Source organism: Ursus americanus, chromosome 21, assembly GCF_024610735.1.
Source record: "Ursus americanus isolate L20-20 chromosome 21, mUrsAme1.1.p, whole genome shotgun sequence".
NCBI lineage: Eukaryota > Metazoa > Chordata > Mammalia > Carnivora > Ursidae > Ursus > Ursus americanus.
In genome coordinates, this window is record NC_142147.1 from 18043728 (window position 1) to 18053509 (window position 9782).

The window sequence follows — 9782 nt, forward strand, 5'->3', positions numbered from 1 at the left end:
GTTTTAGAGGGGGATGTTTCTTGCATGTATCCAAATACAAGTCAAGAGAATTCTCTTTGCTAAAGCCTTCAGAATTCTCTGACCAGATTCCCTTGGCAGAGTACGATTCTAGATTTCTTGTTGTTTTTATACACACACACACACACATACACACACACAACTATTCATCTCCCCGTCAGCCACAGCCCTCTGGTCATTTTTCCTTGGTATCATACCGTATCCTTCATGCAATATTTATCTATCCAAAAGCATATGCCATTTGCTTATTTTGCCACCCAGAATACCTACCAAATCCATTCTCCTCTGTTATTGACACACTACTCTTTTTCTTTAAAGTTCCGCCATTATTGGTTACCTTCACAAAAATGAACGCCTTCTCCTTTCGCAAGGGGTCAGAACTTGCTCTTCACGCAGCAGCTGTTCTACATGTTACGGAAATTTCGGCATGGAATGACTAGGTCTGTGACTAGGACACGGCCAAGATATGGCCACTTTTCTAGCATTATCGACCCAGGCCTTCATTAAGAAAAAAACTTTCTTGAAGTCATGAAGTTAAGATTTTGAAGATATGATTCTATTCTGTCGGACTCCCTTAAAGAAGAACTGGATTGAGATCATCTCAAAAAGATGAACAGAAGTCCCATGCATCCCTTGTTGATTAAAGACACACTAGTGTCAGGAAGTGATTTTTCAGGACTAATCTAAATTCCTCCTTCTCCATTTGAACGCCACATCCTTTACTGTCTTTAAATCATCTGCTCAAAACTTAATAGAGACCTAGGGAGTGAAAACAATGTGCTCACCCTTTGTTGGAAGAGGTCATCATGAGGATGTGACCACCAATGGATCAGAGAGCTGGCCCAGATGTTCAAAGACTTATCTGCTCCCCTTTCCTTGAAACTACATTCTACCCACAGTTCCCTCACTTGGAGTTACTTCAAGAACTCAGCCTTGAGGGAGTAGGGTATTGCTGAGACCATCTGGACTGAATACATGACTGAACCCCATGGAGACCTCTATATAAAATCTTAAGATTCGGGGTACCTGGGTGGCTAAGTTGGTTAAGCGTCTGCCTTTGGCCCAGGTCATGATCCCAGCATTCTGAGATGGAGTCCTTCATCGGGCTCCTTGCTCAGTGGAGAGCCTGCTTCTTCCTCTCCCTTTGCCTCTCCACCTGCTCATGCTCTCACTTTGTCAAATAAATAAATAACATCTTTAAAAATAAATAAAATAAAATCTTAAGATTCTAGCAGGGAGGTGTGGAGATCTACTCATCTTGTGACCACCTGAGAGAAAGCCCTATATATGAGTTCCCTTGCATAGTAAAACTGCCACCTGCCAGTAAAACTACTCCCTGCCAGGGAGTGTTCTTTCTTCGGTCACTCCTTGCCCTCCGTGTACAGGGGCCAGTTTCAGAGTCCATTCTGCGAACTCCCAAGGTTGTGAACCAAGACCCTTTAAATCACAGTAACCAACAGAAATCAAACTTACCCTTCCAATTAGGAAGAGAGCTGAATGAGGGAAGCTCCATGACACAGTGGTTGAAAGCACTGAGTGTGAAGTCAGAAGTTTGAATCACTGTTCTATCACTCTTAAGATATGGGGAAATGTATCTCAATTGTGGCCGATGAGGGAACCAATGCTCTGTGTTTCATACTCTATCTTGAGGGATTGTGGAAAAATTAAATAAGGTATGTAAAACTCTATTAATGTAGCCATAATAGCTACGATTTATTGAATATTCCATGTGCTTTACAAAGATTCGATTTAAAAAAAATACTTTATTTCAATTTTTTGTTGTGCACATCATTGGGGAAAATCCCAGCATAAATAAAAGAATTTCCAATTCTTAAAAAAAAAAAAAAAAAAGGAACCATGTTGGATATGAATAAACATTTTATAAATAGTTTTCCCTACCCACAGCTAACACACAATTAATGACTTCAAATAGTTTTATTAAGCTTCTAAAAGGCAGTATTTTTATCCCCTTCCCAAGAGCCAACCATATCTCCTCTTTCCATTGAACACATGGCACTGTCTTTTACTATTTTCTGCTGAGAGGACAACACACAAGCATTAAACATCCACATGGAACCTATTCACTTGGTAACTAGTCAATGAAAAACATGGCCTGCGACATCGTATTGTCATACAATTGTAGTACAACTGCACTACAACCCAATTTGAACCACTCCACAACAAACATCTCATTGGCCAGGTACTTTTACCAAAAAAAATAAAATAAAATAAAATAAATAAATTCTGTTGCTTTTTATAATCATCTACCTTCTTATGAGAATGGCCCAAGTGGGGAGTCCCTACTAACCCAAAGATAAGGCCAAAATGATTTCCTAACACTATTCAGAAAGTTGCTGAGTGAAGACAATGCTAAGCGAGGACTGGGCTCAGGTAGTGTCTTCTCCCAAAAGTATCCAACAAATGTTTTCCATTTATTTCAGCGAATTTTAGCACAACTGACAATGGCTAAAAATCAGAAGCTCTCCCTTCTTGCCTACGTAATGTGGAAATGGTTAAAAACAGTTATATCACATAACCAAGGCTAGAGTCTGTAATACTGGCAAGTATCCCAGCATAATAAGTCAAGATTCTGCCAATTAGATTATACTGTAGAGTAACCACCCTTACAAGTGCACCTTACTGTCATTCTTTCATGTTTCAAAGACTTTATAGCTTAAAAACCATCCACTGACACTATTACCATGAGCTACGGACACAGATGATGGATGGGTAGACAGACAGCAAGCAATCATTTGACAAAAATAATACTGAGATATAACGTAGAATATATAGGTCATGAAATTAATTAAAGTGCTTACATGGATTCTAAATATACTACCTTCAGTATACTATCCTCCATAGTATATTAAGGACACTATCTTCACCTACTCTGTTGTAGTGAAATTCAAAAATTAGACAAACACAAGCATGTCTTACCATTCTAATCAAAATAGGTACAAATTAACTTTTTTGTATCTTTGAGCACCCCCATATGAAGATGGAAACACCTGAACACAGAAAATTAAATTCTGTTTGTCAAGCTGAAATAGCAATAGAGAAAAAAGGGAATGTGTCCTTGTAATTTTTATATCAAATTCTGGAGATGAGTTTGCATGCATAAGAAAAGCATTCCCTTATGATATTTCTACCACTCCCTCATCTACTTATTTTGTTATTTGTGTCACATCAGGAATAAATCATATTTTATGCATTAATCTATCTAGAAAGAAGCAACGCATGAAAACTATTGTTACATTATAACATGTCATACAACATGAATATACTAGAACAATTTCTCTTAATGACAAAGAATAAGATTCCACTTCATATTCTTTTGCAATATATTCAACATGCTTAAACTATGAATAAATACATTCACAGAAAGACCTTATCATGGAAATATATTCTTTTCCTGCATGTACATGTCAGTGCCAGGTATCCTGCTGATAACTCAGCATAGAGGAGTATAGAATTGTCTTCTAAGACATTCAGACTTGCAGTTCACATGAGGTTAATGTGAACTGTTCCATTCAAATATAAAATACATTAAAGAGAAGCAAAAGAGGTAGAGAAAGAAGGAGCAAAGAAGGGAAAGTCCTTCCCTTAGTTATTTTATACATCTCCAGCAAGGGGAAGGTATGGACACAGAGTTACACATGTGACACTCCCATAATTTAGAGTATTTTCCCCAATAAAACACAACTTTGCATCCCATACAGTTTAATAGCATTCTTTATCTAAGTCTGGTCTTGAAGACATTTCCCTTTTTACAAAGTTGCATTATGCTTTCATGTTCCCATAACATTTAACAAATGACTTTGAGGGAGAAAAAATATGCTTTGTGCAACATGAAAGAAATGATTTTAAAAAAAGAGAGAGAAAAGTTCTATCTAAAGATCAACTTAGCACAATTTTTCCAATTTCTGTAGAGAAAAATCGAGGTAGACAGTCACAATACCAGACTTTGGATATGACTGTATCCCACCCTTGCCTGTATTGAGAATCTCCTAATAAAGGGAGGGAGGGCAGTCTTTGCTAATTGTCGATGCATTAAATAAATGTATACTGAGCAATCACTCTGGGCTCAGCCCTCAACTAACCATCATTTCAGCATGCCTTTGGCTGAGAGGGTAGGAAAGTTTGAAGGTTCTAAATACAAGTGTTATTCTTTTATGATGCTTTCCAAAGAGATACAGAAAACCACATCCATATATTTCTACGTACTAACAGAACTTAAAAGATAACAAGACTTCTAAAGGCAAGAAGGTGGATGATATTTATGATAAGGAATAGCATATGACATTTAAAATCAGGAAATAAAAGCTTGGGACATGATAGAGAAAGGAAACAGTATTGGTCCTGGTGCTTTGCCATGAAGGGGCACTGGAGATGTAGCTGGAGGCAGCATATGGGAGAAGCAGCTGAATGGCATCCCTTGAACTTATTTCTTTTCTGACCTTTCGAAGTTGCCAGGTTCAACTAATTTTCTCCTCATGGTTATATCTGAAGCAGGTTCCAGAGGCAAGAACCCACAGTTCAGCAGAAATATATTACTCATCACAACTTTCTACGAGAATTAAATGAGAGAAGACTAATAGCTTTTTGGTTAATTAAGCCCCACTAATTCAGATGACAGCCTTGTTCCATCAAAATATTATTCTATTGCACAAATATACAATTATGGGATTCTGGTGAAAAAATTCCAGCACCGCAAACATTTTTGTTTTTAAAGACATTGTTCAATATACAAACTTAAGAAGCCAGGAGGGCAAATTGAACAGCCTAAGGCAGATGAGATGGCAAAGGGAGCACAAGAAAACTCTCAGACTTGAACCATTAAATGAGTTCGTGGTCTGGGCACCTTTTGAAGTTTTCTAAAAGTAAATTTTCTTTATCTGTGTGCATGTGTGTTCATATCTGTGGGTGAGTGTATACCACACACGATACAAACAGAGCAACGAAGACCAGCCGTGGTGTAATTCTGACACTGTGGGTGTTGTATAATGCACCAAAATTAGGAGTCTTTTCCTAAACTAAAAAGCAAAATTAGTCCATTTCAGCTGTGAATGCAACAGTGCTGAAAACAAAGAAAAAAACTGTGCCTTTTTCCTGCTTCTCTGAATAACTTTGTAAGCAATATAACATGACCGAAGCCACCATCAGCAGCATCACTGAGCACAATATTTTCAAAAGAAAGTCTTGAGACTTTACACTACATCCATAATTAAAAGGCTACTCTGATTATGCCTGTTCCTTGATTTGTCAAACACAAAACTTTGCTGATGGACCAGAAAAGTGTGATTGGAAATATAAAATGAAAGTCATTTTACTCCTGAAGAGCTTCTGGTTTTGCATGGAAAATTTGCTCAGCCTGGGACGTTGATAAAGCCGGAGGTGTGCCACCTTGAGTAGGAAAATGAAGATTTGTTTTTTTTTCCTTAAAGCATTCATTTACTTACAAGGTTTTCTAAGCAGTTGGTGAAGTATGAGATTCTAACTTTTCTATCTGTGATGGTTCCTTTCTCCTCACCCACAGACAGTTACAGGAACGCGGAGGGCAAAACCCTTAAGTACAATTTCTTGAATAGAATCCTTATACCCTCATTCTTTGGAGTTTCCCTGCTTGGTTCCAAAATCCGACGCTCCCTGCTAACCAGGAGTATCGGACCTTAAATCTGTGCACAGTTTACAAGGAAATGTTGTATCAGGAGTATGCTCACACAACAGCGTTTACAAATGCTACCTCACGTGCTCTGTTCCATCCTGCTGAGCACGTTTTATGGGTTGTTTGTTTTTACACTGAGCATACCACCATTGGCTAACGTGTGTTCAGTACTAAACTAAGGGGTTACGTTAGATCAACTGTCTGGATCAGAGTTCTACATGATGCCCGGATAAAGTTACTTTCAGGTTAAAGACTTCCTTTCCTTTAGAGTTCATATGTGTAAAGCAAGCAAATGGAGCTGCTATTCTAGTGAGGGCTGCTATAAAATTGTTCACCGAAATTCGTAACACCTTCACGAACTCAAAAAATGCATCCTAGGCACCAAAAATGCAGCTAAAAAATGGTAAGAGGCTTGCATGGAGAGATTTACCCAACTGAAATCTTGAGGGTTTGGGGGAGACTGGATTATAAAGCAGAAGTGATTTTTAATAGTAATACTAATTGGAAATACAAGATCCAGGTTGCAGGGGAGAAAGATTAAAAGTTTAAATGACAGCATTACAGCACAAATTTCAGAGAACATTAGCCAGCGTCTCTAAAATATATGACCCATTTGTGATGGTCACAGGATACCCTGACACTCATTCGGGTGGTGGGGGGAATGGAATGAGGAAGATGGACTGCCATTGAGCAGCCCTCAATGAAGCAATCCCTGGAGTTGCTGGAGAAGCTCTTCTCTGTTTCCAGAGATTTTCTCAACTCCAAGCCCTCTTCAGAGTCCAGAAAAAAAAAATTATATATATATATATATATATATATATATATATATATATATATATATATCAAAGGTGGTTTAAAATCCTGCAACTGCTCCAGCATGAAATGACTATGTGATGGGGAGCTTCAAATCTGCTAAAGCAGAATTATTGAATATTATTATGAGTATTATTATTTAATAAGAGGGATAGACCTAGAATTTCTTTCAGCCAGAGCTCAAGGAAGTGGAAAACATGTCTGGACAGGATGATTATGGAGAACTCCCTTTGAGGGGGAAAAAAAATGTAGCCCTTAGAGAACATCCTTCAAAGGTATCAGGCCTCTCGGTAAAATTCTCTGTGTGTGTGTTACACACACACACACAAGATAAAAATCCTTGCAAAACTGGACACAGCTGATGAAAGGCAACCGCAGGACAGAAATTTCAATTGTGTTTAGCCTGAAAGACAGGGCTCATTTTGCATGCAGTGAGGTACAGCGGCGAGGTTGAATGGATGGAAAATCCCACTCTCGAATCTTACATAAATATCTCTTTCCCACATATAGTTTTACAGTTGAAAAGCTCCCATAATGAAGCCGGAGGTGACAGCCCCGGGAGGGTTGTTAACCATTGAGATGGCTGTCAGGAGCACTGTGAAAAGGACAGGCGCTCCACAACGGCCCCAACCAACCCCGGTCCCTCCTATCTACTCGGCGATGGTACCCGACCCGAGAAGCAGTGCTCTCGCATACCTTCTCCGAAGCCCCCGCCTTCCCATTGTCAGCCCGCAAACAGTGTGAAGCCAGGTGAAAGCAAGCAGCCGGCTGATCTGATTAGCAGCTCCGGCGTGCTAAGGGATTCTTGGATCGTGCCTCTTAAAGAGGAAACTCTTGTGGAATCTTCAGGAAGGGGTGGTAAAGTTGCAAGGACCTTTTCGCCCTCCCTCTTGCTTGGTTATAAGCTCTATTCTTTAACTGGAGCTGAAGTGAGCAGCTGCCAGCCTGATTTTCCATTACGGACTAATGTTGTGCGTTTGCAACAATAAACAATTAATGTTGTTTGATTTCTTACATTTAGCAACCCAAGCAAACAGCTGCCATCTCCGCTCGCGGAGGCAAACGGCTAGCCCTAGACAAGCCGCCGGCTCGGTGCCTGCGGGGAAGGGTCAACGATAACAAAACTTTGAGTCTTCTGCCAGATTGGGTGGGGAACGCTTTGGTCTTGGAGAGAGGGAAAGCGGAGGAAACTGTGGATACCTGTTGGCATCGGCGTTGGCGGCGGCAGGTTTTCACCGTCTCCCAGCCTTGGCTGGAAACTGGGAGAGGGGGAGTAGGTCCCTTATGAACCTGTTACGCGCTGGCAGAACCCAGGCGAGAGCCCCGTTTGCCGGCAAGGAGTGCGGCCCGCCCCCCAAGTGCTCGCGGGTAGGGAGCAAGGAGATGCCAGAAAGCGCAGCTGCCCGCTCTGCGGGCGCTGGGAGAAAGGGTACGAAGTCGCCGGCTGAGGGGGCCTCCGTGAGTGCAGCCTCGCGGGCTCGCAAAGGACACCTATGGGGGTCCTGCCTGGGTTCGGGCCAGCGTACTGGCGACTGCAGAGCCGCGGGGCGGCTCGAGAGCAAGTTTGCAGCGGGCACCACGCCTCGAAATCTAGAGCAGCCACTTGTGGGAAAGCTCGCGCTGGGGCTCTCGCGGCTGGGTCGCGGCACCGCAGTCCCAAGGCGGGAGTCGCCCTCCCTGTCTTCGCGGGTGGGGTGGGGCAGCCCGGGCCCTCGCCTCCTTTCCTCTCGGGCTCGCACGCTCCTCACCACCAGCGGCGGGTGTTTCCCATTCACCGCACGGACCCCGCAGTGAAGACGCGCGGTTGCAGCGTCGCCTGCCTGCCTGGCGAGGCGGCGAAATCGCCAGGCGACCGCAGAGAGGGAGAACGGCAGGAAAACTAAAGAGGCACAGCCTGCTTGCTATACTCCCCGGGATCCACTGTCAAGAGCAGTTTGCCAAATCATCAGGCAGAGCCCGGAGGTGGCCCCGTCAGCTGGGCATTATCAAGAAAGAAGACGCAGCTCAGCCCCACGCCTAGGCTAGCAAGCCGCGTCCTCCATGGGGGGGCCGGGGGAGACGCGCAAGGTGTCCGAAGGGGTATGGGGATTCTTAAAGGAAACGGTCATTTCTGGGTCCTCGGGGCTTGGAGAAAAACGGGAGCAGGGGGGACCACTTACTCTTGAGGGGCTCCTTGCTGGCGAATGTCAAGCCTCCTGGTTCACGAACGGCTGCAGGCGCTCTGGGTCGGCTCCCGAGAGCGGCGAGCACCGAGAGGTTCCCGCGCGCTGGGCAGGCGCCTCCGAATTCCGTTCATGCCTCTCGGAGCTGCTGGGCTCGGTGTGGAGACGCGGGCCGGGCGCGCTGGGCTCTGGCTGTCCGCAGCCCGAAGTGCAGCTAGCGGGTGGGTGCGCGGGACCGTCTGTGCACAGACCGGCGACGGCGGAGATTCGAAGAGGCAAGGAGATTCCGAATAAATCCACTAATTCTGGGCTGAGCGCTCCGGCATGCAAGCCCGCCTGCCTGCCAAATGTAACTGTGAAGTGATGTGGAAAAGTGAGCCGGGTGCCTCCCCTGACGGATCTCATTGGGCAGAGCGCAGAGGCAGGTCTACCACTTGGAAATTCATGTAAGCAGTCCCCCTCCCCGCCCCCTCCCTGCCTTCCCCCTCGGCTGTCGCGCGCTCGCTCGCTCTTCCCCGCTCCAAGTGGGCGCCCAACTTTTCGCTCCTGGCTCCCGAGCACGCCCTGCGCGCCTCCGCCGCCCGAGCCCCGGCTGAAGATGCGCCCTTCCGTGCCGTGCCCGCAGCCCGCGGAGGGCCAAGCTCCGGGAGGAGAGAGCTGGCAGACGATAAAGGCGTGCGGAGGAAGTACCCGCGAGCTTCCTCTCCCGAGTCTCACCTGAGCCCCGGGGCTAGCGTTGCCTTGAAAAGCGTCTCAAAGACCCACAGCCGTTTTCCGTGGGCGGAAGAGAGCGCGGCAGAGCCAAGGGGTGCGCGTGGGCGGCTTACCTCGTAATTCCAGGAGCCTCTTGCGGACAGACTGGGGTGCTTATCAGACCGCTGCCTACTACTCAGGCGCTACGGCTTGGAGGTGGCGTGGCGTGGTCTTGTGGGTGGAGCACATTCCTAGCATCCCCTTGCTTCTACTCCTTTAGGGAAATGGGATCTGGGAGGGCACAGGGACAGCCAGGAGGGGCGCGCAGTAAGTAGGCATGAAAAGAACAGCAGAACTTGCTTGGGAAATAAAGGGAGCAATTGCTGCGTCTTCTCAGTGTGCCCTGGCCTCCAGATCTGCTCGCAGGCACC

General features: G+C 44.9%; 1 protein-coding gene across 3 annotated transcripts in view; it reads right to left on the reverse strand.

Moving 5' to 3' along the window:
- CDH8 (cadherin 8) overlaps positions 1-9547 on the reverse strand; it is a 354935-nt gene extending 345388 nt beyond the window's left edge. Inside the window, exons 1-2 of one of the 3 annotated variants that reach the window (XM_087870475.1) lie at positions 9486-9547; positions 8656-9011 (exon numbers count right to left, since the gene is read on the reverse strand). The gene's annotated coding sequence lies outside the window, so the exon portion shown is untranslated. The remainder of the gene's footprint in view (positions 1-8655; positions 9012-9485) is intronic. The other 2 variants (XM_087870474.1, XM_045806927.2) reach the window with 2 other exon arrangements.
- Positions 9548-9782: the final 235 nt, after the last annotated feature.